The 23,290-nt window shown below is 50.9% G+C and overlaps 3 long non-coding RNA genes across 3 annotated transcripts; all 3 read left to right on the top strand.

Annotated features, from left to right (window-relative positions):
• Positions 1-11,594: 11,594 nt before the first annotated feature.
• Positions 11,595-14,164, top strand: LOC125322656. The gene is made up of 3 exons (XR_007202145.1): positions 11,595-11,625; positions 13,017-13,105; positions 14,056-14,164. It is a non-coding gene; the product is annotated as an uncharacterized LOC125322656 (long non-coding RNA).
• A 1,129-nt stretch (positions 14,165-15,293) lies between these two features.
• Positions 15,294-20,194, top strand: LOC125324245. Its single transcript, XR_007202888.1, has 4 exons — positions 15,294-15,453; positions 17,460-17,592; positions 19,288-19,393; positions 20,154-20,194. It is a non-coding gene; the product is annotated as an uncharacterized LOC125324245 (long non-coding RNA).
• Positions 20,195-20,347: 153 nt separating this feature from the next.
• LOC125322585 lies at positions 20,348-23,270 on the top strand. The gene is made up of 3 exons (XR_007202108.1): positions 20,348-20,389; positions 21,890-22,042; positions 23,231-23,270. It is a non-coding gene; the product is annotated as an uncharacterized LOC125322585 (long non-coding RNA).
• Positions 23,271-23,290: the final 20 nt, after the last annotated feature.

The following is a 23,290-nucleotide window of genomic DNA, read 5'->3' as shown; positions in this document are numbered from 1 at the left end:
GAGACCATGCCTAAGGAGGGCCCTGTGCGGCCTCCCCACCCTGGTGCCCTCCCGCCCCTGGCTGGCTGCAAGGATGCTGTGCAGACCCCCAGGCTTGGCAGTGCAGGTCTCCGCTCGCAGCCTGCTCAGGGGGCCTTGGCCCAGGAGCCCCGGCAGGGGCAGCTGAGCAGCGCTGCCCCCGGGGTCACTGCCAGGGAGCACAAGGTGAAGGCTGAGCATGGCTCAGCCTCACAAAGAGGTAAGGCGGGAGCTGGGCCGCTCTCTGGCGGGAGGAAGGCTCTTGTGCCAGCCTAGAGAGCCTGGGCACATTGCCAGGGAACAGTTCTGCCCTGCATGTGCCCCCTGCACTGAGCTGTGCTGCTCCCAGTGCCCCGTGGAGCTGTAGGGCTGCTCAGCTGTGGGGCCGGGAGAGGAGCAGGAGGGTGCGTGTGCAGCTGAGCCATTCCTGGAAAGCACAGGCCTCTGGGCTCCCTGCTGTCCCAGGGCAGCCCAGAGGCCAGGCTGTTCCTGTGCTGGCTCTGTGCAAGTGGGTCAGGGTGTCTCCCTGGCCTGCCTCAAGTGGCTGCTGGCAGGAGAGTGTTTCCCTGTGCAGCTCTTTAGAAGTTTCCAGGGAATCTCTCACATGAAATATTGTAGCTTCAGAGGCTTTATGTTGGCATTGTGGCCTCTGTTATATTTTGTGTCTCCACTTTGCAGGTGTGACTAGGTTCATTTTTGCCAAGTCTTTCCGGCCATCTCCCTTTATGCCCCTTCCCTCCAAGCCATTGCCTCCCATCCAGAAGAGCTCTCCTTCTTCAAATGCAAAGAAAATATGTAGCAGAGAGCAGGAGAATGGGAAAAATGGCACTAGCTACGACGAAGACAGTAGAGCAAACCAGGAGTTGAGTACAGAGGGAAAAGGATGGAAGGTAAGGAAATGAAGCTAGAGTCCTGTGTGGAAGGTTTTCAGTTTATGTGCTGTAGGCAGAGCTCGGAGACCTTTTGCTGTGGTGTGAGGCCAGGGAAGCAGCTGAGCAAAGGGAGAGCTCAGCAGGACACTGCACTTCAGGCTGTCTTTGCAGTGGGTGTGTAGTGAAGGCTTCATGTCCTCAGCGGGTATCAATAGCAGGGGAGGTCTTTGAATGGTTTCTGGCTCTCTTGTGGCTCCTGCTCTGTCTTATGGCTGAGAAAACACCAACAGGCAGTCAGAGCAGCTGAAGTTGGCCAATCTTGTGAACCAATCCTTCTACATTTAGTAAACTACGGGTATGTGTGAACCATCTCTGTGTCTTGGTGCTGTTTTCTGTCAGCTGTGTCCTGTTTGGATGGAGAAAGGTGTTTGCTGGAACAGGCAGTCCTGCAAAGTCAGTTCCAGGTTGTGTCAGCTTTTGAGTTGTACAGCCATGCCCTTGTGCCCAGTTGTCTCTGATGCTATTTCTAGACTTCATCAGCTTCTGGGCAGCTTTGTGCATTCTGGCACGGCTTTGTCCAGAGGGAAGGGATGGCAGGTGGCCATGGGGAGAGCAGCCCAGAGCCCACCCCCACGATTGCCTTTGCAGCAGGGCCAGGACCTGCAGTTGTTTTGGGTTTGCCGTGGGGTGCAGGAGGAGGCAGATGAACAACAGCTTTGGTAAACAGAATGTCCAACCCAAAGCTTGTGTACTTGATTCCAGCCTTGCTGAGAAAGAGCCCAGCGTATCCCTGAGAGGAACTGATCCTTCCACTGAAGTTTGAACAGGGCCTAATTTGGCTCTTTAGCTGTGCCAGGGACAATGGGATCCTAAGGAAGGGTGTGCATCTGCCCCCGCTGCCTCCACCCCGCTTGCTGGACATGGCATGGGGGCCCTGGAGCAACTTGGGCAGGCAGAGGCCTTCCAGAGAGCAGCAGGGCAGGGAGCTCAGCAGAACTTCCTAAATGCCAGTGAGCCTGAGATGATGGATGTGTGGGAGCTGGAGAGCACCGAGCATGCCCAGAGCTCAGCAGCATCGGGGCTCAAAGGCTGCTGGGGAACTGTACGAGGGAAGGGAAGCAGCAGCAGAAATGAGGGGCTTGAGAAAAGCAGGTTTGGACATCCTGCAGAATGGCTTTGTGGGGACTTGGCTGGAGATCCGCACTGGCTGTTAGGTGCTATAGGGACAGGGAGAGAATAGGGATCCAAGGCCATTCCCATACAATCCAGAAGGCCAGTGGAGGCAGTGGCACCGCAGAACATCTTGGTGCCAAACATGTGGATGCCATCTGGGAATGTAGCCACATTTCCAGAGAAGTGAGCACAGGGATAGCAATGGCAAATGTGGGACATGGCCTCTCCCTGACCACTTCCCTTTCCATTCCCTGTCCTAGACCAAGCTGCTCCATCAGTTTGACATCTCTGCCAGGTCTCAGCTAAGAGCATGGCTAAATGTCTTCAGGCATGAATGGGGGCAAGGCTGGATGCTTGATCTGAGGAGTACGGTGTTCTACTCTTTGCAGGCTTCCTTGCTGTGTTCCAGTGGTGGGGATATGAAGAAGGGATCATTGGGACCACCTTTGATCCCCCCAATACGCAAGGCAGTGAGTCCCCCTGTGAGCAGTGCGGCAGCGTCTGTCCCAAGCTCTCCGCAGCTGGATTTCCAGGAGTCCCAGGAGATGAGGTAAGCCAAGGTGTCTGCTGCTCCAGTGTGCTGTTCCCCTCACGCTTCCCATCTCGTGAGGTTATTTTCCACAGTCATCTCTCCCTTGTATTTAGGCAAACCTCAGTGTATTCCCCATTTTGCCCATCTGTGGTGATCCAGCACAATGGCAAAGCCAACACCATATGCCCTAAGAGCAGAGGTGGTTGTGGGGAAGAGGAGGCAGGGCTTAAGAGCACCTCAGAACAGGTCCTCTGCTGGACTTGGCTACTGATTCCCTCTGTGGTGTTTGTGCTGTCATTTGGGAACTGTATTGCATGGATCTGGATACTGTGGTTCTTTGAATACTGTGATCCTTGCCTGTCAACTTCTGCAGCCATGAGGATATGTCAGGGCAAATATTGGCTACTGAGGAGGTGTCTGCAAATTCAGGTGCTGCTCCTGTAAATGTCAGGTGTGACTTCTCTGTGCCTGGGCCTCCACCGTGAAACCAGAGCCCAGATAAAACTTGGGGTACAGATGTATAATCTGATCGAAGTTTAGTATTTCGATCTGGGCTTAAGATCAAAGAGGGCAAGGTGCTAGAGAAGAGTTATAGGACTGTACCTGATGCAAAGACATTGGCTTGGATATATGTGTGAGAAAATGTAGCTGTCAAGCTTATCCTAGTGACAAGGATAAAGCAGGAGTCCCAGAAGTATCATTCCAATTGAAAAGCGTCCGTAGGGCTTTTAAAGTGCAATCGGAATATCCTTACCTAGCAGCTGAGTTGGAAAAGGCCTTTTTGTCCTTGAAAGAGCAAGGAGGTGTACTGTCATTCTCAGGAGAGAGCAGTGCTATGACGCCATGTAGCCCGAGACTGTCACCAGTGTAAGGCATGAGCAGGCAAAGTCAAGCTTGGGCAGGAGAACAAAAGTAGCTGCCCTCCATACAGACTTGTGTCTCAGCTCAGCAGCTCTTGCTGCTTCACAGAGGCTGTAGGAGCCACTTGGCTGCAAAAGGAGAGAACTGGGCAGGTCTGATGCAAGTTGAAGAATGACTGCTGTGTTTCAGCCGGAGCTTGGCAAGCTCTGTGGGACTCCAGCACCTGAAAGCTTAAGGACAATTCCTCAGCTTTGCATCGTGTTGGGTTTATGTGTTGCATTTCCTCCTTCATCAGGGGGACCATGCTAAGAAGGTTTGCCTCCTTTGATGCTACACACATTCCATGCCCTTCCCTTTCTACCTGCTCATATGTTCTTTTGTCCTCCCTTTTCTCAAGGCCAAGATCCAGCGGAAGAAGCAAAGAGAAGAACTCTGAACATGCAGGTAGGTACAGGGCATGTCTGTCCTAAAATGACCATTGGAATGCTGACCCAGGGGTGGCATTGTGGCAGTTTGGTTGAAAACCATCCTGGTTTAAATGTCTTCAAATTCCTTTCAATTCCCTGATGGGCTCTCCCAGAGCCTGGTCACTGGGAGTGTGCTCCGGTGGTGCAGTGAAAATTACTCCAGGAGCTGCACTGGTACCTTGGGGCTCAGGAAATGCGCCACAGGAAAAGAAAACATTCCTCTCCATCCTGCACATGCCTTTCATCTCCCTGCACCCTTTCTAAGGTCATAATTAGTAGAGAAAAAAAGACATTTAGCATGAAAGGAGAAATGTTCCCACTCCTTCCTCCTGCCTTTGAAGGAAGAAGGAGAACACCTTCCCTTGGGGCAGTTCCTGTGCTGAACCCTTTGAGATCTGAAGGAGATTCATGGACATTGCCTGGTTTTGCATGGGGAGAAATAGGGAAACCTCCTTAGACAGAAAGGCCTTGTGAATGTTCCCGTTAAGGGGAAGGAGACTTCCAAATGGATGCAGCCTATGCAGGATCAGAGTTTGTCATCCTCTGACAGCACAAGCCTAAAGCCACCTATGGCAGGTTCACGATGGCAAATCTCTTCCCCGACTCTCTCTGCCCATGTCAGTATTGCAGGCTGAGGCTGGGGGAGGAGATGCCTTCTGCCTTGTCCCCCGTCCCTGCCTTGCCTGATCCCTGACAAGAAGAGTTGTGCCAGGTCAAATGAGGTGTCTGGTGCATGTGTGTCAGTCCCTGCTTTCAAGTTCAAAGCCTCAATGCCAGGGTTGTTGTTCCTTTGCCATCTCTGGGCATGGAATGATAGGAGAGATGAGATTTGAAGAAACAATTTTGCTGATGCAGAAAAAGGGATCAGATCCACTGGTCCCTTGCCTCAGGGTTAGTTCTGCCAAATCCTGGGCACGGCCCCTTTGGAATGATTCCTTAATTGCTGATATGCAGCTGGAATGCTGAATGCATCTGGGGAGAAGTATTGCTGACTAAGTAAGGTGGCATTTCTGGATTAATTTTGGAGTAGAAATGAGCTATCTCTTTTAATATTGACCTGGCCTTTCTACAGGGGGAAAAAATTCCAGATTTAAGACAGGTCTTCTTTTTATGATTACCCTATGCAACTTCCATTGAGAAAATTTTGAATTGTCAGGAACTGCCATGATCAGAAATGTTTTGAGGCAGGTCATGTTTGTGTTGGGTTTCAGTTTCTTTGCAGAGAAGAAAGCAGGCAATAAATCCCTGGAACCATGAATTAGAGCAAAAGTGGGATATTTGGATGACCCATTTGTTCCCTACAGATACAGGCTACTTGAGTATTGGGGACATCTCATGGGGAGTGCAAAGCTTCTGCAGCTTCTAACATGGGGTGCCACTGTTTGTGTCCCAGCACTGCCTTTGTTGTAAAGAGAAATAAAAACCACCAAGAAAACCCAACCAAGAACTGAGGGGGAGTTACAGAAACAAAGGCCTTGAAAACTGGCTTTGGAAAGCAATTACTTCCTAGGTGGAATTGTCAAATTCTAGAGACCCCTGTGGGTTGCCAACTGTTTGGAAGGAAAGGGATCCCCAAGTAGTGGATGAGCCATGAGCAGCACAGAAGCAAAGTAGTGGAATCTCTCTCTCCCTTCCTGCCAGCTCCATACAGTTCAGAGCAATTATAGTGATGCTAGTTTCATGAAAAATAAAAACAAAGTGATCTTCTCAATAATAAATAACCCCTCGAGTGCCTCACCCATTAGTTGTGGTGATTGTAAAGATGGGAGTTCAACTAACTCACTTCTTCCCTTGTACCTGATCTACAGCTTCTTCAGTAGACAAAACCTCAAGGAAGAAGTGGATGGAGACCATGCCTAAGGAGGGCCCTGTGCGGCCTCCCCACCCTGGTGCCCTCCCGCCCCTGGCTGGCTGCAAGGATGCTGTGCAGACCCCCAGGCTTGGCAGTGCAGGTCTCCGCTCGCAGCCTGCTCAGGGGGCCTTGGCCCAGGAGCCCCGGCAGGGGCAGCTGAGCAGCGCTGCCCCCGGGGTCACTGCCAGGGAGCACAAGGTGAAGGCTGAGCATGGCTCAGCCTCACAAAGAGGTAAGGCGGGAGCTGGGCCGCTCTCTGGCGGGAGGAAGGCTCTTGTGCCAGCCTAGAGAGCCTGGGCACATTGCCAGGGAACAGTTCTGCCCTGCATGTGCCCCCTGCACTGAGCTGTGCTGCTCCCAGTGCCCCGTGGAGCTGTAGGGCTGCTCAGCTGTGGGGCCGGGAGAGGAGCAGGAGGGTGCGTGTGCAGCTGAGCCATTCCTGGAAAGCACAGGCCTCTGGGCTCCCTGCTGTCCCAGGGCAGCCCAGAGGCCAGGCTGTTCCTGTGCTGGCTCTGTGCAAGTGGGTCAGGGTGTCTCCCTGGTCTGCCTCAAGTGGCTGCTGGCAGGAGCATGTTTCCCTGTGCAGCTCTTTAGAAGTTTCCCGGGAATCTCTCACATGAAGTACTGTAGCTTCTGATGCTTTATGTTGGCATTGTGGCCTCTGTTATATTTTGTGTTTCCATTTTACAGGACTGACTGACTTGGCTACTCTTGCCAAGAAATTTACCGTGGAATCTCCCTCTATGCTCCTTCTCTCCAAGCCATTGCCTCCCATCCAGAAGAGCTCTCCTTCTTCAAATGCAAAGAAAATATGTAGTGGAGAGCAGGAGAATGGGGAAAATGGCACTAGCTACGACGAAGACAGTAGAGCAAACCAGGAGTTGAGTACAGAGGGAAAAGGATGGAAGGTAAGGAAATGAAGCTAGAGTCCTGTGTGGAAGGTTTTCAGTTTATGTGCTGTAGGCAGAGCTCGGAGACCTTTTGCTGTGGTGTGAGGCCAGGGAAGCAGCTGAGCAAAGGGAGAGCTCAGCAGGACACTGCACTTCAGGCTGTCTTTGCAGTGGGTGTGTAGTGCAGGCTTCATGTCCTCAGCGGGTATCAATAGCAGGGGAGGTCTTTGAATGGTTTCTGGCTCTCTTGTGGCTCCTGCTCTGTCTTATGGCTGAGAAAACACCAACAGGCAGTCAGAGCAGCTGAAGTTGGCCAATCTTGTGAACCAATCCTTCTACATTTAGTAAACTACGGGTATGTGTGAACCATCTCTGTGTCTTGGTGCTGTTTTCTGTCAGCTGTGTCCGGTTTGGACGGAGAAAGGTGTTTGCTGGAACAGGCAGTCCTGCAAAGTCAGTTCCAGGTTGTGTCAGCTTTTGAGTTGTACAGCCATGCCCTTGTGCCCAGTTGTCTCTGATGCTATTTCTAGACTTCATCAGCTTCTGGGCAGCTTTGTGCATTCTGGCACGGCTTTGTCCAGAGGGAAGGGATGGCAGGTGGCCATGGGGAGAGCAGCCCAGAGCCCACCCCCACGATTGCCTTTGCAGCAGGGCCAGGACCTGCAGTTGTTTTGGGTTTGCCGTGGGGTGCAGGAGGAGGCAGATGAACAACAGCTTTGGTAAACAGAATGTCCAACCCAAAGCTTGTGTACTTGATTCCAGCCTTGCTGAGAAAGGGCCCAGTGTATCCCTGAGAGGAACCGATCCTTCCACTGAAGTTTGAACAGGGCCTGATTTGGCTCTTTAGCTGTGCCAGGGACAATGGGATACTAAGGAAGGGTGTGCATCTGCCCCCGCTGCCTCCACCCCGCTTGCTGGACATGGCATGGGGGCCCTGGAGCAACTTGGGCAGGCAGAGGCCTTCCAGAGAGCAGCAGGGCAGGGAGCTCAGCAGAACTTCCTAAATGCCAGGGAGCCTGAGATGATGGATGTGTGGGAGCTGGAGAGCACCGAGCATGCCCAGAACTCAGCAGCATCGGGGCTCAAAGGCTGCTGGGGAACTGTACGAGGGAAGGGAAGCAGCAGCAGAAATGAGGGGCTTGAGAAAAGCAGGTTTGGACATCCTGCAGGATGGCTTTGTGGGGACTTGGCTGGAGATCCGCACTGGCTGTTAGGTGCTTTAGGGACAGGGAGAGAATAGGGATCCAAGGCCATTCCCATACGATCCAAAAGGCCAGTGGAGGCAGTGGCACCGCAGAACATTTTGGTGCCAAACATGTGGATGCCATCTGGGAATGTAGCCACATTTCCAGAGAAGTGAGCACAGGGATAGCAATGGCAAATGTGGGACATGGCCTCTCCCTGACCACTTCCCTTTCCATTCCCTGTCCTAGACCAAGCTGCTCCATCAGTTTGACATCTCTGCCAGGTCTCAGCTAAGAGCATGGCTAAATGTCTTCAGGCATGAATGGGGGCAAGGCTGGATGCTTGATCTGAGGAGTACTGTGTTCTACTCTTTGCAGGCTTCCTTGCTGTGTTCCAGTGGTGGGGATATGAAGAAGGGATCATTGGGACCACCTTTGATCCCCCCAATACGCAAGGCAGTGAGTCCCCCTGTGAGCAGTGCGGCAGCGTCTGTCCCAAGCTCTCCGCAGCTGGATTTCCAGGAGTCCCAGGAGATGAGGTAAGCCAAGGTGTCTGCTGCTCCAGTGTGCTGTTCCCCTCACGCTTCCCATCTCATGAGGTTATTTTCCACAGTCATCTCTCCCTTGTATTTAGGCAAACCTCAGTGTATTCCCCATTTTGCCCATCTGTGGTGATCCAGCACAATGGCAAAGCCAACACCATATGCCCTAAGAGCAGAGGTGGTTGTGGGGAAGAGGAGGCAGGGCTTAAGAGCACCTCAGAACAGGTCCTCTGCTGGACTTGGCTACTGATTCCCTCTGTGGTGTTTGTGCTGTCATTTGGGAACTGTATTGCATGGATCTGGATACTGTGGTTCTTTGAATACTGTGATCCTTGCCTGTCAACTTCTGCAGCCATGAGGATATGTCAGGGCAAATATTGGCTACTGAGGAGGTGTCTGCAAATTCAGGTGCTGCTCCTGTAAATGTCAGGTGTGACTTCTCTGTGCCTGGGCCTCCACCGTGAAACCAGAGCCCAGATAAAACTTGGGGTACAGATGTATCATCTGATCGATGTTTAGTATTTCGATCTGGGCTTAAGATCAAAGAGGGCAAGGTGCTAGAGAAGAGTTATAGGACTGTACCTGATGCAAAGATATTGGCTTGGATATATGTGTGAGAAAATGTAGCTGTCAAGCTTATCCTAGTGACAAGGATAAAGCAGGAGTCCCAGAAGTATCATTCCAATTGAAAAGCGTCCGTAGGGCTTTTAAAGTGCAATCGGAATATCCTTACCTAGCAGCTGAGTTGGAAAAGGCCTTTTTGTCCTTGAAAGAGCAAGGAGGTGTACTGTCATTCTCAGGAGAGAGCAGTGCTATGGCCCCATGTAGCCCGAGACTGTCACCAGTGTAAGGCATGAGCAGGCAAAGTCAAGCTTGGGCAGGAGAACAAAAGTAGCTGCCCTCCATACAGACTTGTGTCTCAGCTCAGCAGCTCTTGCTGCTTCACAGAGGCTGTAGGAGCCACTTGGCTGCAAAAGGAGAGAACTGGGCAGGTCTGATGCAAGTTGAAGAATGACTGCTGTGTTTCAGCTGGAGCTTGGCAAGCTCTGTGGGACTCCAGCACCTGAAAGCTTAAGGACAATTCCTCAGCTTTGCATCGTGTTGGGTTTATGTGTTGCATTTCCTCCTTCATCAGGGGGACCATGCTAAGAAGGTTTGCCTCCTTTGATGCTACACACATTCCATGCCCTTCTCTTTCTACCTGCTCATATGTTCTTTTGTCCTCCATTTTCTCAAGGCCAAGATCCAGCGGAAGAAGCAAAGAGAAGAACTCTGAACATGCAGGTAGGTACAGGGCATGTCTGTCCTAAAATGACCATTGGAATGCTGACCCAGGGGTGGCATTGTGGCAGTTTGGTTGAAAACCATCCTGGTTTAAATGTCTTCAAATTCCTTTCAATTCCCTGATGGGCTCAGTGGATTCTCCCAGAGCCTGGTCACTGGGAGTGTGCTCCAGTGGTGCAGTGAAAATTACTCCAGGAGCTGCACTGGTACCTTGGGGCTCGGGAAATGCGCCACAGGAAAAGAAAACATTCCTCTCCATCCTGCACATGCCTTTCATCTCCCTGCACCCTTTCTAAGGTCATAATTAGTAGAGAAAAAAAGACATTTAGCATGAAAGGAGAAATGTTCCCACTCCTTCCTCCTGCCTTTGAAGGAAGAAGGAGAACACCTTCCCTTGGGGCAGTTTCTGCGCTGAGCCCTTTGAGATCTGAAGGAGATTCATGGACATTGCCTGGTTTTGCATGGGGAGAAATAGGGAAACCTCCTTAGACAGAAAGGCCTTGTGAATGTTCCAGTTAAGGGGAAGGAGACTTCCAAATGGATGCAGCCTATGCAGGATCAGAGTTTGTCATCCTCTGACAGCACAAGCCTAAAGCCACCTATGGCAGGTTCACGATGGCAAATCTCTTCCCCGACTCTCTCTGCCCGTGTCAGTATTGCAGGCTGAGGCTGGGGGAGGAGATGCCTTCTGCCTTGTCCCCCGTCCCTGCCTTGCCTGATCCCTGACAAGAAGAGTTGTGCCAGACCAAATGAGGTGTCTGGTGCATGTGTGTCAGCGCCTGCTTTCAAGTTCAAAGCCTCAATGCCAGGGTTGTTGTTCCTTTGCCATCTCTGGGCATGGAATGATAGGAGAGATGAGATTTGAAGAAACAATTTTGCTGATGCAGAAAAACGATTTATCATTGGTGGAGGCCTGTACAGAATGATTAGTTCTCTGAGTTTCAAAAGCTCCATTGGAGAGCATTTCAGATTAACCTGCACCATGCCGTTTCCATTAAGAAAATTTTGCATTGTCAGGATTAGCGAAGATCAGAAATGTTTTGAGGCAGGTCATGTTTATGTTGGGTTTGGGTGTCTCTGCAGGAAGGAAAGCAGGGAATAAACTCCTGGAGCAACAAAGCAGAGAAAGCTGGGACGTTTGCATGAACAATGTGTTCCCTACAGATATGGGCTGCTTGAATAGTGGGGACATCTAAATTTGATTGCAAATCTTCTTTTGCTTCTAACACGTGGTGCCATTGTTTGTGTCCCAGCACTGCCTTTGTTGTAAAGAGAAATAAAAACCACCAAGAAAACCCAACCCAGAACTGAGGGGGAGTTACAGAAACAAAGGCCTTGAAAACTGGCTTGGGAAAGCAATTACTTCCTAGGTGGAATTGTCAAATTCTAGAGACCCCTGTGGGTTGCCAACTGTTTGGAAGGAAAGGGATCCCCAAGTAGTGGATGAGCCATGAGCAGCACAGAAGCAAAGTAGTGGAATCTCTCTCTCCCTTCCTGCCAGCTCCATACAGTTCAGAGCAATTATAGTGATGCTAGTTTCATGAAAAATAAAAACAAAGTGATCTTCTCAATAATAAATAACCCCTCGAGTGCCTCACCCATTAGTTGTGGTGATTGTAAAGGTGGGAGTTCAACTAACTCACTTCTTCCCTTGTACCTGATCTACAGCTGCTTCTGAGTCTACAACAAAAACCCAGAGGAAGAAGGGAAAGAGTTCATGGTGTGTGATAGGACGTGGGATGCCTCTGTTCCCAAGGGAACTGGCTGAACTTTTCGGCTTGGAGACGGATGCGCGGAAGCCCGGCCTTGGCAGTGCAGGTCTCCGCTCGCAGCCTGCTCAGGGGGCCTTGGCCCAGGAGCCCCGGCAGGGGCAGCTGAGCAGCGCTGCCCCCGGGGTCACTGCCAGGGAGCACAAGGTGAAGGCTGAGCATGGCTCAGCCTCACAAAGAGGTAAGGCGGGAGCTGGGCCGCTCTCTGGCGGGAGGAAGGCTCTTGTGCCAGCCTAGAGAGCCTGGGCACATTGCCAGGGAACAGTTCTGCCCTGCATGTGCCCCCTGCACTGAGCTGTGCTGCTCCCAGTGCCCCGTGGAGCTGTAGGGCTGCTCAGCTGTGGGGCCGGGAGAGGAGCAGGAGGGTGCGTGTGCAGCTGAGCCATTCCTGGAAAGCACAGGCCTCTGGGCTCCCTGCTGTCCCAGGGCAGCCCAGAGGCCAGGCTGTTCCTGTGCTGGCTCTGTGCAAGTGGGTCAGGGTGTCTCCCTGGCCTGCCTCAAGTGGCTGCTGGCAGGAGCATGTTTCCCTGTGCAGCTCTTTAGAAGTTTCCAGGGAATCTCTCACATGAAAGACTGTAGCTTCTGATGCTTTATGTTGGCATTGTGGCCTCTGTTATATTTTGTGTCTCCACTTTGCACTTGGGACTGACTGCACTGGTCCCAAGGAGGTTACCCTGGAGTCAGTAGTTTCCCTGTCAACTTCTCAGATGCTCTTACCTTCCAAGGCCTTGCCCCCAATCCAGAATAGCCCTCCTTCCTCAAAGCCCATATCTGACTCTTTTTTATTATTAAGCTGACCATTTTGCAGGGCAAAAAATCCGGATTTAAGACATTGGTTTTCTGCTACTTTGCTGCCACGTGTTTTAATCCTCTGTGAAGCCATGTAAAGAGTGATTCATCCTCTGAGTTTTAACGGCTCTGTTGAAGAGTATTTCAAAACGAGCTACATTGTTCCACTTCCATTAGGAAAATCAGCCTTTGGTCAGACTGGCCTGAAAGTGGCCCAATCTCACACAGTTTAGAATGAAAATCCTCGGGGAAAGCAAATTATCCAATTTCAAGAACACAATTCACGTTTTGCTAACACTCCTGCAATCCTAAGCTTTTCTTTTCATGTCCTCTAAAATATTGCCACAAAGAGAAGAAAATATTGATCTAAATGCTTACGGGTATTAGAACCCGGGAGTTCTTTTAGGAACCAGGAAGAAGATGTTTACTAAAATCAGCATGAATTAGGACAGATAAGAATCTCTGTCAAGAGCAAGCTCCGTCTCTGCCCTTCTCTATCAAATGCAGCAGCTCTCCAGCATCCAGGGCTGAGGCCTCCATCATGCAGGAGGTTTCATTCTGCTGGCCACAGAGCAATGCCATGTCTGCTGCCAGTGCACTGTGGCAGTAGCCCATCCATTGGGAGAGGTTCTAGGCATATGTAGCTTGCTGCTCTCAGACACAATCTCTGGGTCTTATCAGAGCTCTGCAATCTGGAAGCTGTCTTGCCTGTTGCCCAGCATGGCGCTGTTGGGGGCTTGAAGTGTGCCAGAGATTTACAGGAACCTTTGCTTCCATTAACAGGCCTCCCAGTGAGCCAGGCCAAGGAGACGGATCACCCCACCAGTGCTGGCCTTACGAGTGCCGAAGCCCTGAAGGATGGCTTTGGAAAGGTGAGGGATAAGGACAGGGATGAGCAGACTTCCTTTCCAGTGACTGTTTAGTGCTAGGCCCAAACTGTCCCTGAAAATCATAATCTTCCACTCTTGGGGGGTGGGGATTCTCTTGGGAATATATTTGACAGCTACAGAGCAACTGCTTGGCTATTTCCAGTGGTGGCAAGGTCACTGGTTTGGAGATGGTGCTAAGGTCATGCCAGAAGCATTCTTTTTGTGCAAAGGCCCTTGTAGAGAAGTTCTGAATGGCAGAGCAAGCTACACATCAGTGAATGTGGGCAAAGTGCATCCTGGGAAGCACAGAAGCAAGGATTCTAATGCTGAGTGTAAGCAAGGCTGCAAAATAAAATGGGAGAATTTGATTTTTCCTGGTTACCTTTCTTGCTGTATCTCACAGCCCTCTCATTCTCAATTTTTCCATGCATTACCATCAATGTTTCTGCAACTTGTTTTCACGTGACTCCTCTTTTTGGCCTCACGGTCTCCGAGAGCAGCTGAGTCCTTCAGAAGCCAGAAGTGAGAAACAGCTGCAATTCCTGGCCATGAGTGTTAAGCAACAGCTACTGACCCCTCCTTGCTGCGTATTGCACATGGTTTTTATTCTCTTGCCATGGCCTGTAGGAAGGGAACTGCCTGCTCACTGATCACGTAGGCTCTTCATCTGTCTTGGAGCACTCCTGTGATTTTCTTGCTTCAAGCAGGGCCTCCTGACACAGGCTGAGAAACAGTACCTTGGAGCAGTGGGAGGTTATGGCAATAAAGCATTCCACCTCACTGTGTGTAATTGCCAAGGTGAGGACAGGAGACATTCTTCAGAAACCATTGGAATGTACATGGAGCTGCATCAAGGACTGTGGAAATCTATGGACTCTGTGCTCCTGATGAGATGTTGTGTCTGGTTTGTGTGTCTCTGCTTACAGTCTGTGATGCATTCCCATTGCATGTAGGTCCGTGCTGCATTGGGCAAGTTGGCTCAAAGGAACTTAGAGCGGATGCCAATGGAGCTTTTGGAGAAAGAGATCAAGACAGAGAGAGAAAAGGAAACGTCCTTGCAGCTGCCTCCACAGAGAGTTGACCCCGGGGATGCAGCTGCGGCAAGTAAGTGGTTGCTACACCTGTGGTCCTTTCTGATCACTTGCTTGCCCTCTGCACAGTGTTGCCCTCAGACTGGGGGGCTGTTACATTTGCATCTGAGTGGGAGTTTGCATAGGATGTATTTCCGGTCCCCAAAGAAAAATGGAGAGGCATGAAGTGTCTTGCCCATGGCCTCACTGAGTCCGTAACAGAATATCAGCTTCCCACCTTCCCCTCTGAAGTCCTTCAGAGTGTAAAATTCTGTCTTGCAAAGTACACTGGGGCTTCAGACTCTCTCCTGGATAGCAGCCTCCAGGAAAAGTGGGTCCAAAAGAATGCTTTTCAACCAAGGTGCAACCTGGAAGAAACAAAATTCAACTCCTTCTAATGAAAACCCCAGAGACCCTTCTCCCACCACTCCCTGCTGAGGAGCTGGTGCTGTAGAGCTGTGCTGAAGCCCCGAGCCAGTGCTTCTGTTGTAGCCCCAGGAGCAAGCAGCGTTGCCGACTGAATCCGGGCTGAGGGGCTCTGACTGCAGTGCTGTGTGCGCTGCCCCAGGGCAGCAGCAGGGACCTCAGGAGGCAGCACTCAGCCCGAGGGCATCACGCAAGGTTATCTGCGCTTTCTTTTGGTAACTTCCCCAGCCAGCCTCTGAAACAGGAAAACAAAAGCAAAGCAATACTGGGGTTTCCTTGTTTCTTCGGGGAAGCATCACTGCAATTTGGTTTTAAACCAGAAGAGGGTAGATTTTGATTAGATATTAGGAAGAATTTCTTTATAATGAAGGAGATGAAACACTGGAAGAGTTTGCCCTGAGAAGCTGTTGTTGATCGATCCTTGAAGGTGTTCAAGGCCATGTTAGATGGGGCCCTGAGGAAGCTGCTCGTGCTGAAGATGTCCCTGCTCATGGGGGCTGGACTAGATGGTGGTTAAAGGTGCCTTCCCACATAAACTCTTCTAGGATTCTGTGATCACTTTCCCATGGTTCTGTGCCACTGTTATACTTGAAGTTCTTTGGGATAACAAAGAGATGTTACCCAGCTCCAGCAAGTTTTCTGGGCCTTTCCATTGTCACCCTCCACTTCTAAGCTCCTCTTTGGTCCCTGCAGGCTTTAGCCTACTGCCTGTCAATGGCACAGCTTCCAGTGTGCAGAGGAAACACCCTGGTAGTGCCTTGAAGAAGAAGGTCTTGAGGAAGCAGGACAACGTGCCCTTACTGTCCAAGAAGCCCATCATCCATGGAGACGGCAGCTTCCCACGCAGCTCCTCAGGTAAGCCTGCTCCACAGCAGCATTTTCCTGCACCGGTTTTCCTTGCACAAGGAGCACAAACTGCCTCCTGATTCAGCCACCACAGCTGGGATCTTGGGTTCATAGCCTGTGCTGAGAATGAACAGCAAATCTACTCTTGAGTTACTCCAGCTCGGCAGAACTGGAGCAGTTGGTTCTTATTGATCCATTGGAAAGCTGAGCTGCATAAAGTAGTGGTAAAGACCTAAGCTCTGGCTTTTGCCCATCCTGATAGAGCAAACTACAGCACTGGTGCCAGGAGGCAGCTGTAACTGCAGGGATGAGCTCGGGGCAGTCTGGCAGGGTGTGCTCACTGTGCACCTACGAGTACCACCACGATCAATTGTCCACTCTCCATCTTGGCCCTCTGCCTGTGCTGCTGTCTGCCTCTGCAGCCAGCTTTCCTGCTCTCCCAGCAAGGGTTGTCTCTGCATGGCAGTCAGCCACTTGGTGCAGCCGTGCTGCTGCTCCCAGAAGTGCCCAATGGCTTCTTGCCGCTGCCATCCCACGGCCTGCAATGCCAAGAGGGAACAAGCAGCGCCTCCTGTGTCACCCCACCCAAATACAGCGGCCTGTGTAGCAGGTGACAGCCAGGAGGGGCTGCCTGGTGCTCCCAGGCTGTTTGCTGCCTGCAGTGAATACACAGCACATAGTCCCTAGTGGCTCTTGCCTCTCCTGTGAGGGCAGCCTGCCTGTGCTATGATCCTGAGTAGGGTGAGAGAAGAAGAAGGGAGCTAGGAATGATACTTTGAGTGCTCTTTTCTAGTGATGCTACTTCCATGCTCACAATTGACCAGAACTAGCCTGACGTGGCTCCCCATTCCTATTGAATATAGATGTGTACATCGACATCCTTCTGCAGTGACACCACTGATGGCAGTGACAGGGGTACATCAGTGACAGCCAGATAGCTCCCATCTGAATATTCTAGATTCTGTGCAATATTTAAACTCCATCATTTGAGACAGCTCAGATGTTTCCTTGTACACATTAGAAAACGACCTGTTGAGTGCATGACATGAAATTGATGATCAAGAGTCCTTTGGATGACAAGTGGGTTTCTTAAGAAATGCATTTATCATCTGAATTTTCTCATACCTTGTAAACTGACTATCAAGAGATTGTGTCTGCCAACAATTTGCATCTGTATTTACGTATTCTTATCATCAATTTGCATTTGGAAGGCTTTTTTATCAACCATCTGGGCTAGAGATTCCATTTTTCCACAAGAGAAAGCTTAGGCTTGCACAGTGTGCACACAAGTCCATTTGAGGACAAACAAATTTCACCTCAGCATCTTTCAAATACAGCCAGTGTGTACTTTATTGAAATAGTAAAGATTCATGATGCTTGGAAAGAACAAAATCCATGAACTACTCCCTTCCCAAGAGCAGGCTGAAATGTAAGTGCACTCAGCTGCCCTCTGTCTAGAATATTTGAAGCCAATGGGAACAGAGGCGCTGTGAGGTGTGAAGGGTCAGGTATCGCTGTTCCCTGGTAGCTGCTCTGAGGGGATTCAGCCGGGCCCAGCAGGACTCGCTTGTTCAGGCTCGGCTTGGTGCTGTCACGAGGCAGCTGCAGGTCTTTCCTCAGGGAGTTGCAGAGTGCCTCTGTCCTCAGGGCTCGGGGAAATCAGGGCGCTGAGACAGGAGAGGCAGCTGAGGGGTCCCTCGTGGGGAGCAAGTCCTGCTGGTGGGCACTGTCTCACAGGGAGTGGGAGCTCTGCGGCCTCAGGAACGTGCCGCTGGCTGTGGTACCTGTGGCACTTGGGAGCTGGCGCTGTGTGGGCAATTGTCAGGTTGAGCCAAGGAGCTGTGCCCAGCTGGGGGGGCTGGGAGAAAGCAAGGAGCCAGAGAGCAGGGAATTCTCTGAGCCAGTGCCAGTTTGTACCTCATGGAAGCCTGGCTGGGAGATGGGGCTGCAGGCCGCTCCATGGCGGGGTGCCTTGCCCGGGGCTGCAGCGCTCATGGCTGACCCTCTCCTTACAGTGACCCCGCAGACGGCCACTGGTGCCGAGCGCCGAGAGGAGCCGCTCCGTGGGAAGGGGCAGAAGGACGGAGCCTCTTTGGAGCCACAGCAGTCCTTGCTCGAGGCACTCTCCTTGCTCAGCAGCGATGACTGGTAAGAAAGGCCCCGTTCACTCTGTCTCCCTCTTAGCGTTAAGGTAGGTTAGGAGAGCATCTTGCTAGTGCCTCTGAGCCCCAGCAGCCGAGAGAGCCGAGGGGCACCAGTGAAACCACTCCAGAGCAGAGAGAGGATAAAGATTTGAGAGCAGCCTTTTCTTGGCCTTGGTCTGCAGCAGTGCTCCAGCTGCAGCAGGTCCGTGCTGTTTCCTCGCTTTGCCTGCTGCTCTGTGGGGCTGCAAAGGAAATCTTGAGGGAAGAGAGAAAGCTGTGGGACAAGATGATTTGCTGGCTGAAGCCAGAAGCAGGATGGCAGCAGTTTGGAGTGTAGAGATTTGGGTGCCTCGGGGCCCAGTGGGACTGAGTAAGATTTGTCTCTGGCCCCACTGCTGGCAGCAGTGGCAGGAGTCAGGGTCTGCCTGTGACCTTCCGCATGTGAGTCCCAGGAGCAGCTACAGGGAGTTCTTCTTTCTGAGAAATGCACTGAGTTGTGCTATAGAGTCACTCAGCCTGTCATTAGTCCTGAGGGGCTCGTGGCAGAAGAGAAGGAAAAAGAAATAAAATCCTCTAGGAATCTTGCACTTTTGCAAGTCAACTCTTTCCTTCTCACTGCTTCATATGGGCCTGAGATGTTTTGTCAATACTCACAATGTGTCCCAAACTTAGACACAGACAGAAGGAGGCCTGTAGAGGCCCAGAGGTGATAACCCCACAAATGTTAGGTGATATTGGTTGTCTTTTTGATGTCTGGGTTATCATCTACTCACTGCTGGATGCTTCATTCACCCTGGGATAAGGACTCCATTCACCCTGGGATAAGCATGAAAAATCTGCTGCAATGCATCTCCTTGTGCAGTCGCCTTTGCTCTGCCCTGTCTCTTCTGCTTTCTCTTCCCCATTTCTGTTTGGTGCCCTGTGAGGTGCAGAGAGCTTCTGCAGCTGTGGGGGGGTCCGGGTGACACTCAGGGATGCCCGTGGCATCGGCCGCCAGCCCTGCACTGCAGCCCCGATGCATCACGCGCCTTCCTGTAGCTCAGGTCCTGCCCAAAGCAAGTGCTGAGAGAGGGAGTTGTTTGCACCTTGTAAATAACATGTTGCTGCTGTTTTAGGTAGGGGCTTTTGGGAAAAGCTAGACTTTCAGCTGTTCTTGCCCGGGTGTGGAATCTTCTGGGGCATCCTGCTGCTTTCTTGGGGAATGTGTGAGGTGGAGTGGAGTGGGTGACAGACAGGCCTAGATTGCAGAGTGGAAACTCAGCTACAGAGTGCCAGTGCAGACTCTCACTGCTGAACTGCCTGCTGGGGCTGGCAAAGAAGGAAAATGCCCCAGACACAGCCCAGTGGGACTGTGTCTCAGGGACAGGTACAGGGAGGTGACAAGAAACAGCAGCATGGCACGGTCTCACAGCCTCCAGGAAGCACTGACATAGGGACTTCATGTGCCAGAGACTTCAGAAAGGCTGTCTTGTTAAACGGCCACAAATGAAGACTCTGAAAGCCCTCTATTTGCCTCTTGGATTTGTGTATGCTTTTGACAGCCACAGCAACCTGTGGCAGCGAGTTCCACGATTTCATCAAGTACTGCTTGAAAAGCACCTCCCTTTGTTTGACTGAGCCGCCAGCCTGGTAAATTCAGAGGGTGCTGCCTAGTTCTTGGGTGGAGAGAAAGTCACTCTTTTTGGTACTTGCCTTTCAGGGAGCTGAAGGAGAAGGGACTCTTCAGCATCAAACACCTGGCTGAGTCCCACTCAGAAGTCCTTCTTTGTAGACTTCGTGAGGTTTGCTTGGCACTTACCAACGAGGTAAGAACATTGTTCTGAATCGTCCTCCGTGCTTCTTACACGGTGTGTAGAGTAGATATGTGCTTGTTCATCTCCCTGTGTGCTCAGGAACTGCCTTCATTTCTGTTTCTAGACCTTATCTTTCTCATGTCTGTCAGCTCTCTATAGGATCTGTGTGCACATGTAGCTCTATTTACTGGTAGGTCGGGCATCTGACACTCTCCTCTTGGAGCGAGCTGCCATTACAATGCAACGTGCAAATGCAGAAGCGGAGACACTAATTATGTTATTTGCTGCAGTCCAAATCTCTGCCCAAGCTGTAATTCAACACTGCCAATTAGTCTGTAGACTTGAGCCTGTGTTTTCTGTTTCCTGGCTGAGGGCTTCAACTGCTGCTGTTACTTTTTCAAACAGGAGCAAATGACTCTTTTGTCTTTATGACTTGTGCCTTTATGGCTTGAGAGCAGCCCTTGCTTTAATTTGTTTCTTTGTTTTTTGAATAAAAGGGCCTAAAACCAAAGCAGTGGACATTCCAGAAGAATTAAGTAGAACACTTTAAGTGAAATAATATGTTTTAGGCCTGCAGGAAGCAGGCCTGAGGCCTAGCACAAGTAGGTGCCAGAGTTAAGTGCCTTTCTGTGCTTGTGCTCTTCTGCTCTGCCTGTGCTTTTGTGTTCCCCTGGACACAGCGGGAAGTGTTGTCATTTCCTGGGACTTTTGTCTAAGGCAACTGGTTTTCTTTTCAAGGTGATTCTTATGTTTCCCCTCATGACTTCCCCAGGTGACCAACCTTCGCTCAAAGGTGTCTTACTCTGCAATCGTCACTCTTGGAGAGCTCTTTGTGACCTTGCAGAAGGACATGGACTCGGAGGTGGATGAGGTTGCTCGGGTCCTTCTCCAGATGGTGTGGAACTCCCCAGAGTTTGTTCAGAAAGCAGCCAGTCACACCCTGGGAGTCATGGTGGAGCATGTGACTCCTGCACGAGCAATGACTGCTCTCATGGACAGTGGAGTCCAGTAGGTTCTTCTTCTCTTAGTGATATTCTTCACCTTCTATTGTGTGTGGGGGGGGAGAAGGGCTGAGAGAGAGAATGGGAACGGTGGGAGGGAAGGGTCCTGTATCCTGCATCTTCTGTGAACTCAGTGACTTGATTCTCCAATCAACCTCACTTCTTTCCTCTTGTCACCTATTTCTGCCCTCATGCAGCCCTTTAGTTGACAGAATCACAGAGCTGTAGAATATGCTGAGTTGGAAGGGGCCCATCAGGCTCATCGAGTCCAGCTCCTGCCCTTGCACAGAACAAACACGCCAAGGGTCACACCATGTGCCTGAGAGCGTTGTCCAAAGGCTTCCTGAACTCTCTCAGGCTTGGTGCTGTGACCAATACCCTGGGGAGCCTGTTCCAGTGCCCAGCCACCCTCTGGGTGAAAAACTTTTTCCTGATATCCAAGCTCAACCTCCCCTGACTCAGCTTGCTGCTGCTTCCTGGAGTTCTCCCAGTCTGTCCGAGTTGCCTAGATGTGGTGAATGGTGGGCAAGTGAAAGTGCCTGCAAAGGCTAAGGATAGAGCCCTGTGGTTTTGTGGGAAGAGGGACAATTGCAACTGCAGCTGTGAGCGCTCTTTGATATTTCACAGCCCTAACCACAGAGGCCTTGGGAAAAACCATGCATCTTCATTATGCCATTCACTTGAGAAGTAAGGAGGGTTCTTGCTGGGGCATGGAGCACATGGGGGAGAACGTGCTGGGTGTGGCACAGCCTGCACAGCAGGTGCAGCTCCTGCCAAGAGGAGTCTTGTAGGACTGTCCTGGCCTTAGAGCCCCACTTGCTATTCAAACTGATGTCTCATGTTAGCCTTGAGATGATGAATCACTGTACAGGCACCTTCACAGGCCGACTGCCGTGGGACAGCTGAAGCAGGTGCTGCCTTAAGTGTTGGTGCTGGGCCTGATAGTCCCCAAGAGACACTGTCTAGAACAGGACAAGCTGGCTAAACTGACTGCCACCCTTTCCTCAGCTTTGGAAAAGGGGGAAACGTTCAGATGTATCTCTTGCCAAGCCTCACAGAAGAAACTGGCTGCATTGCAGAATATTCTGCAACTTCATGTCCCACAGCGTGTTTTCCCTGCATTTGTTTCTTTCCCAAGGTCTGCAGATTTGGGGTAAATGGGTGCAAATATCCTCAATCCTGCTGCGGCTGTCTGTGTAGTGGCTGGCTCCTGATGGGTCAGCCTGGGTTGTCTTTAATTTCCCTCTTTCTCAGAGTGAATTTGGGGAAAGACATTGAGTATCAGATAGTGCAGGGAGACTGAATTCCTCACTCTTGCTTGCAGGCAGTCCTTCTGTAGAGTGCTAACTTTGTGTTTCTCTGCGGACAGAACCTTCTACAGGTGTCCCAAGTGTCAGGGAGAACCCAGGCCTCCTTCCCCCAGCAATGACAGGGAGCATGCTCTGGCCAAGGCCTGCGCTGTGTCCCTCTGCTCCCTGTGCCCCAGTGTCCGCTCTCTTCTTCCCAGGAGCCGCCACGTCCAGGTGCGGAAGTGCGCGGCCCAACTCCTCCTGTCCTTGATGGAGAAAACTGGAGTCACGAAGCTCGCAGGAACGCCCAGGGCTGAGAGGCTGGCGCACGCGGCAGGGACGCTTGCTCAGGACTGTCACAAGGACACAAGGTAATGATCTTCATTTCACCTCCTAAAACAGGAAAACTGTTGGGTGTCTGGCTGTAAAGGGCAAAACCACAAAAGAGTGGAAGCTAAAGGAAATATTAAGTTCCCTCACTGTGTGGATGAGGTTCACAGAGTCACGGAATACGCTGAATTGGAAGGGACCCATCAGTGTCATCGAGTCCAGCTCCTGCCTGTGTGCAGGGCCCCCCAAGAGTCACTCCATGTGCCCGAGAGCATTGTCCAAAGGCTTCTTGAGCTCTGTCAGGCTTGGTGCTGTGACCACTGCCCTGGCTTGTCTGGGGAAATGACTGTGCTGGGGAACCTGAGGTTGTCCCGCAAGAGGGAGCATTGCCAACTTCCTGGGACTTGAATGATTCTTTCCTGAGATCAAAAGAGCCATCAGATGAGCCAGTCAAACAGTTTTGCTTGGCCTTAGGTGCACAAGACAAAGCCAAAATGTTGGCTAATGTTCATCACTGAAGGATCGCATACATCTATTTCTCATTAACTTAAGACTTTCCTAGAAATATTCCCGGGGTCTTTAGCCAATGTATTCAGTCTTTCTAAACCTCTTCTGCAGATTTCTGTAATGCTCTTATCTGTGGCTGAATGACCTCCAAATTGCTTCCTGAAGAAAACTGTGGTTTCCTAGTGGCAAAATCAACCCAAACCACCCAAATCCCCTCACTTTGAGGATTCAATTCCCATTAATAGCTGCCAAGAACGCATGAGCAACTAGCTGTCCCTGTGCATACATATGGTATAGAATAATCAAAAGCAAGCATGAGGCATTTGGTCCTGGCTTCCCTGCCAGTTAAAGAAAGGCAAATTACTGTGCAATGGCAGCAAGACACTGCTAATAAGCTCTGACTCAAAGCAGAGGTGTTTTGCTTGTTCCCTGGGATCCTTCGATGCCACAGAAGCGCACCCACAGTTTCAGAGTGAGATTGTATTTTTCTGTTTCCCCATGTTCTCCTCTTGCCTCTTGTGTTCAGCTGACAGCACTGTGCAGTGCCAAGTGGAGGTAAATCTCTCTCTTTGCTGAGTAGGTAATGCCTTCTCATGCAGGTATGGCAGCTGCTGAGTTTAAGGTATCAGCTTATTCTGTTAATGCTCCTCCTTTGTTTGTTCACCTTCTATTCTTTCTTTCCTTCTTTCTTTCTTTCTTTCTTTCTTTCTTTCTTGTTTTAGGCATTATGGACAGGAGATGGTGAAAATGATGCTGAATCACCAAAAATTTAAAAGGCTTTT

The sequence above is a fragment of the Corvus hawaiiensis genome, chromosome 3 (genome assembly GCF_020740725.1).
Source record: "Corvus hawaiiensis isolate bCorHaw1 chromosome 3, bCorHaw1.pri.cur, whole genome shotgun sequence".
Taxonomy (NCBI): Eukaryota; Metazoa; Chordata; class Aves; order Passeriformes; family Corvidae; genus Corvus; species Corvus hawaiiensis.
This window is presented reverse-complemented; position numbering and strand designations above follow the sequence as displayed.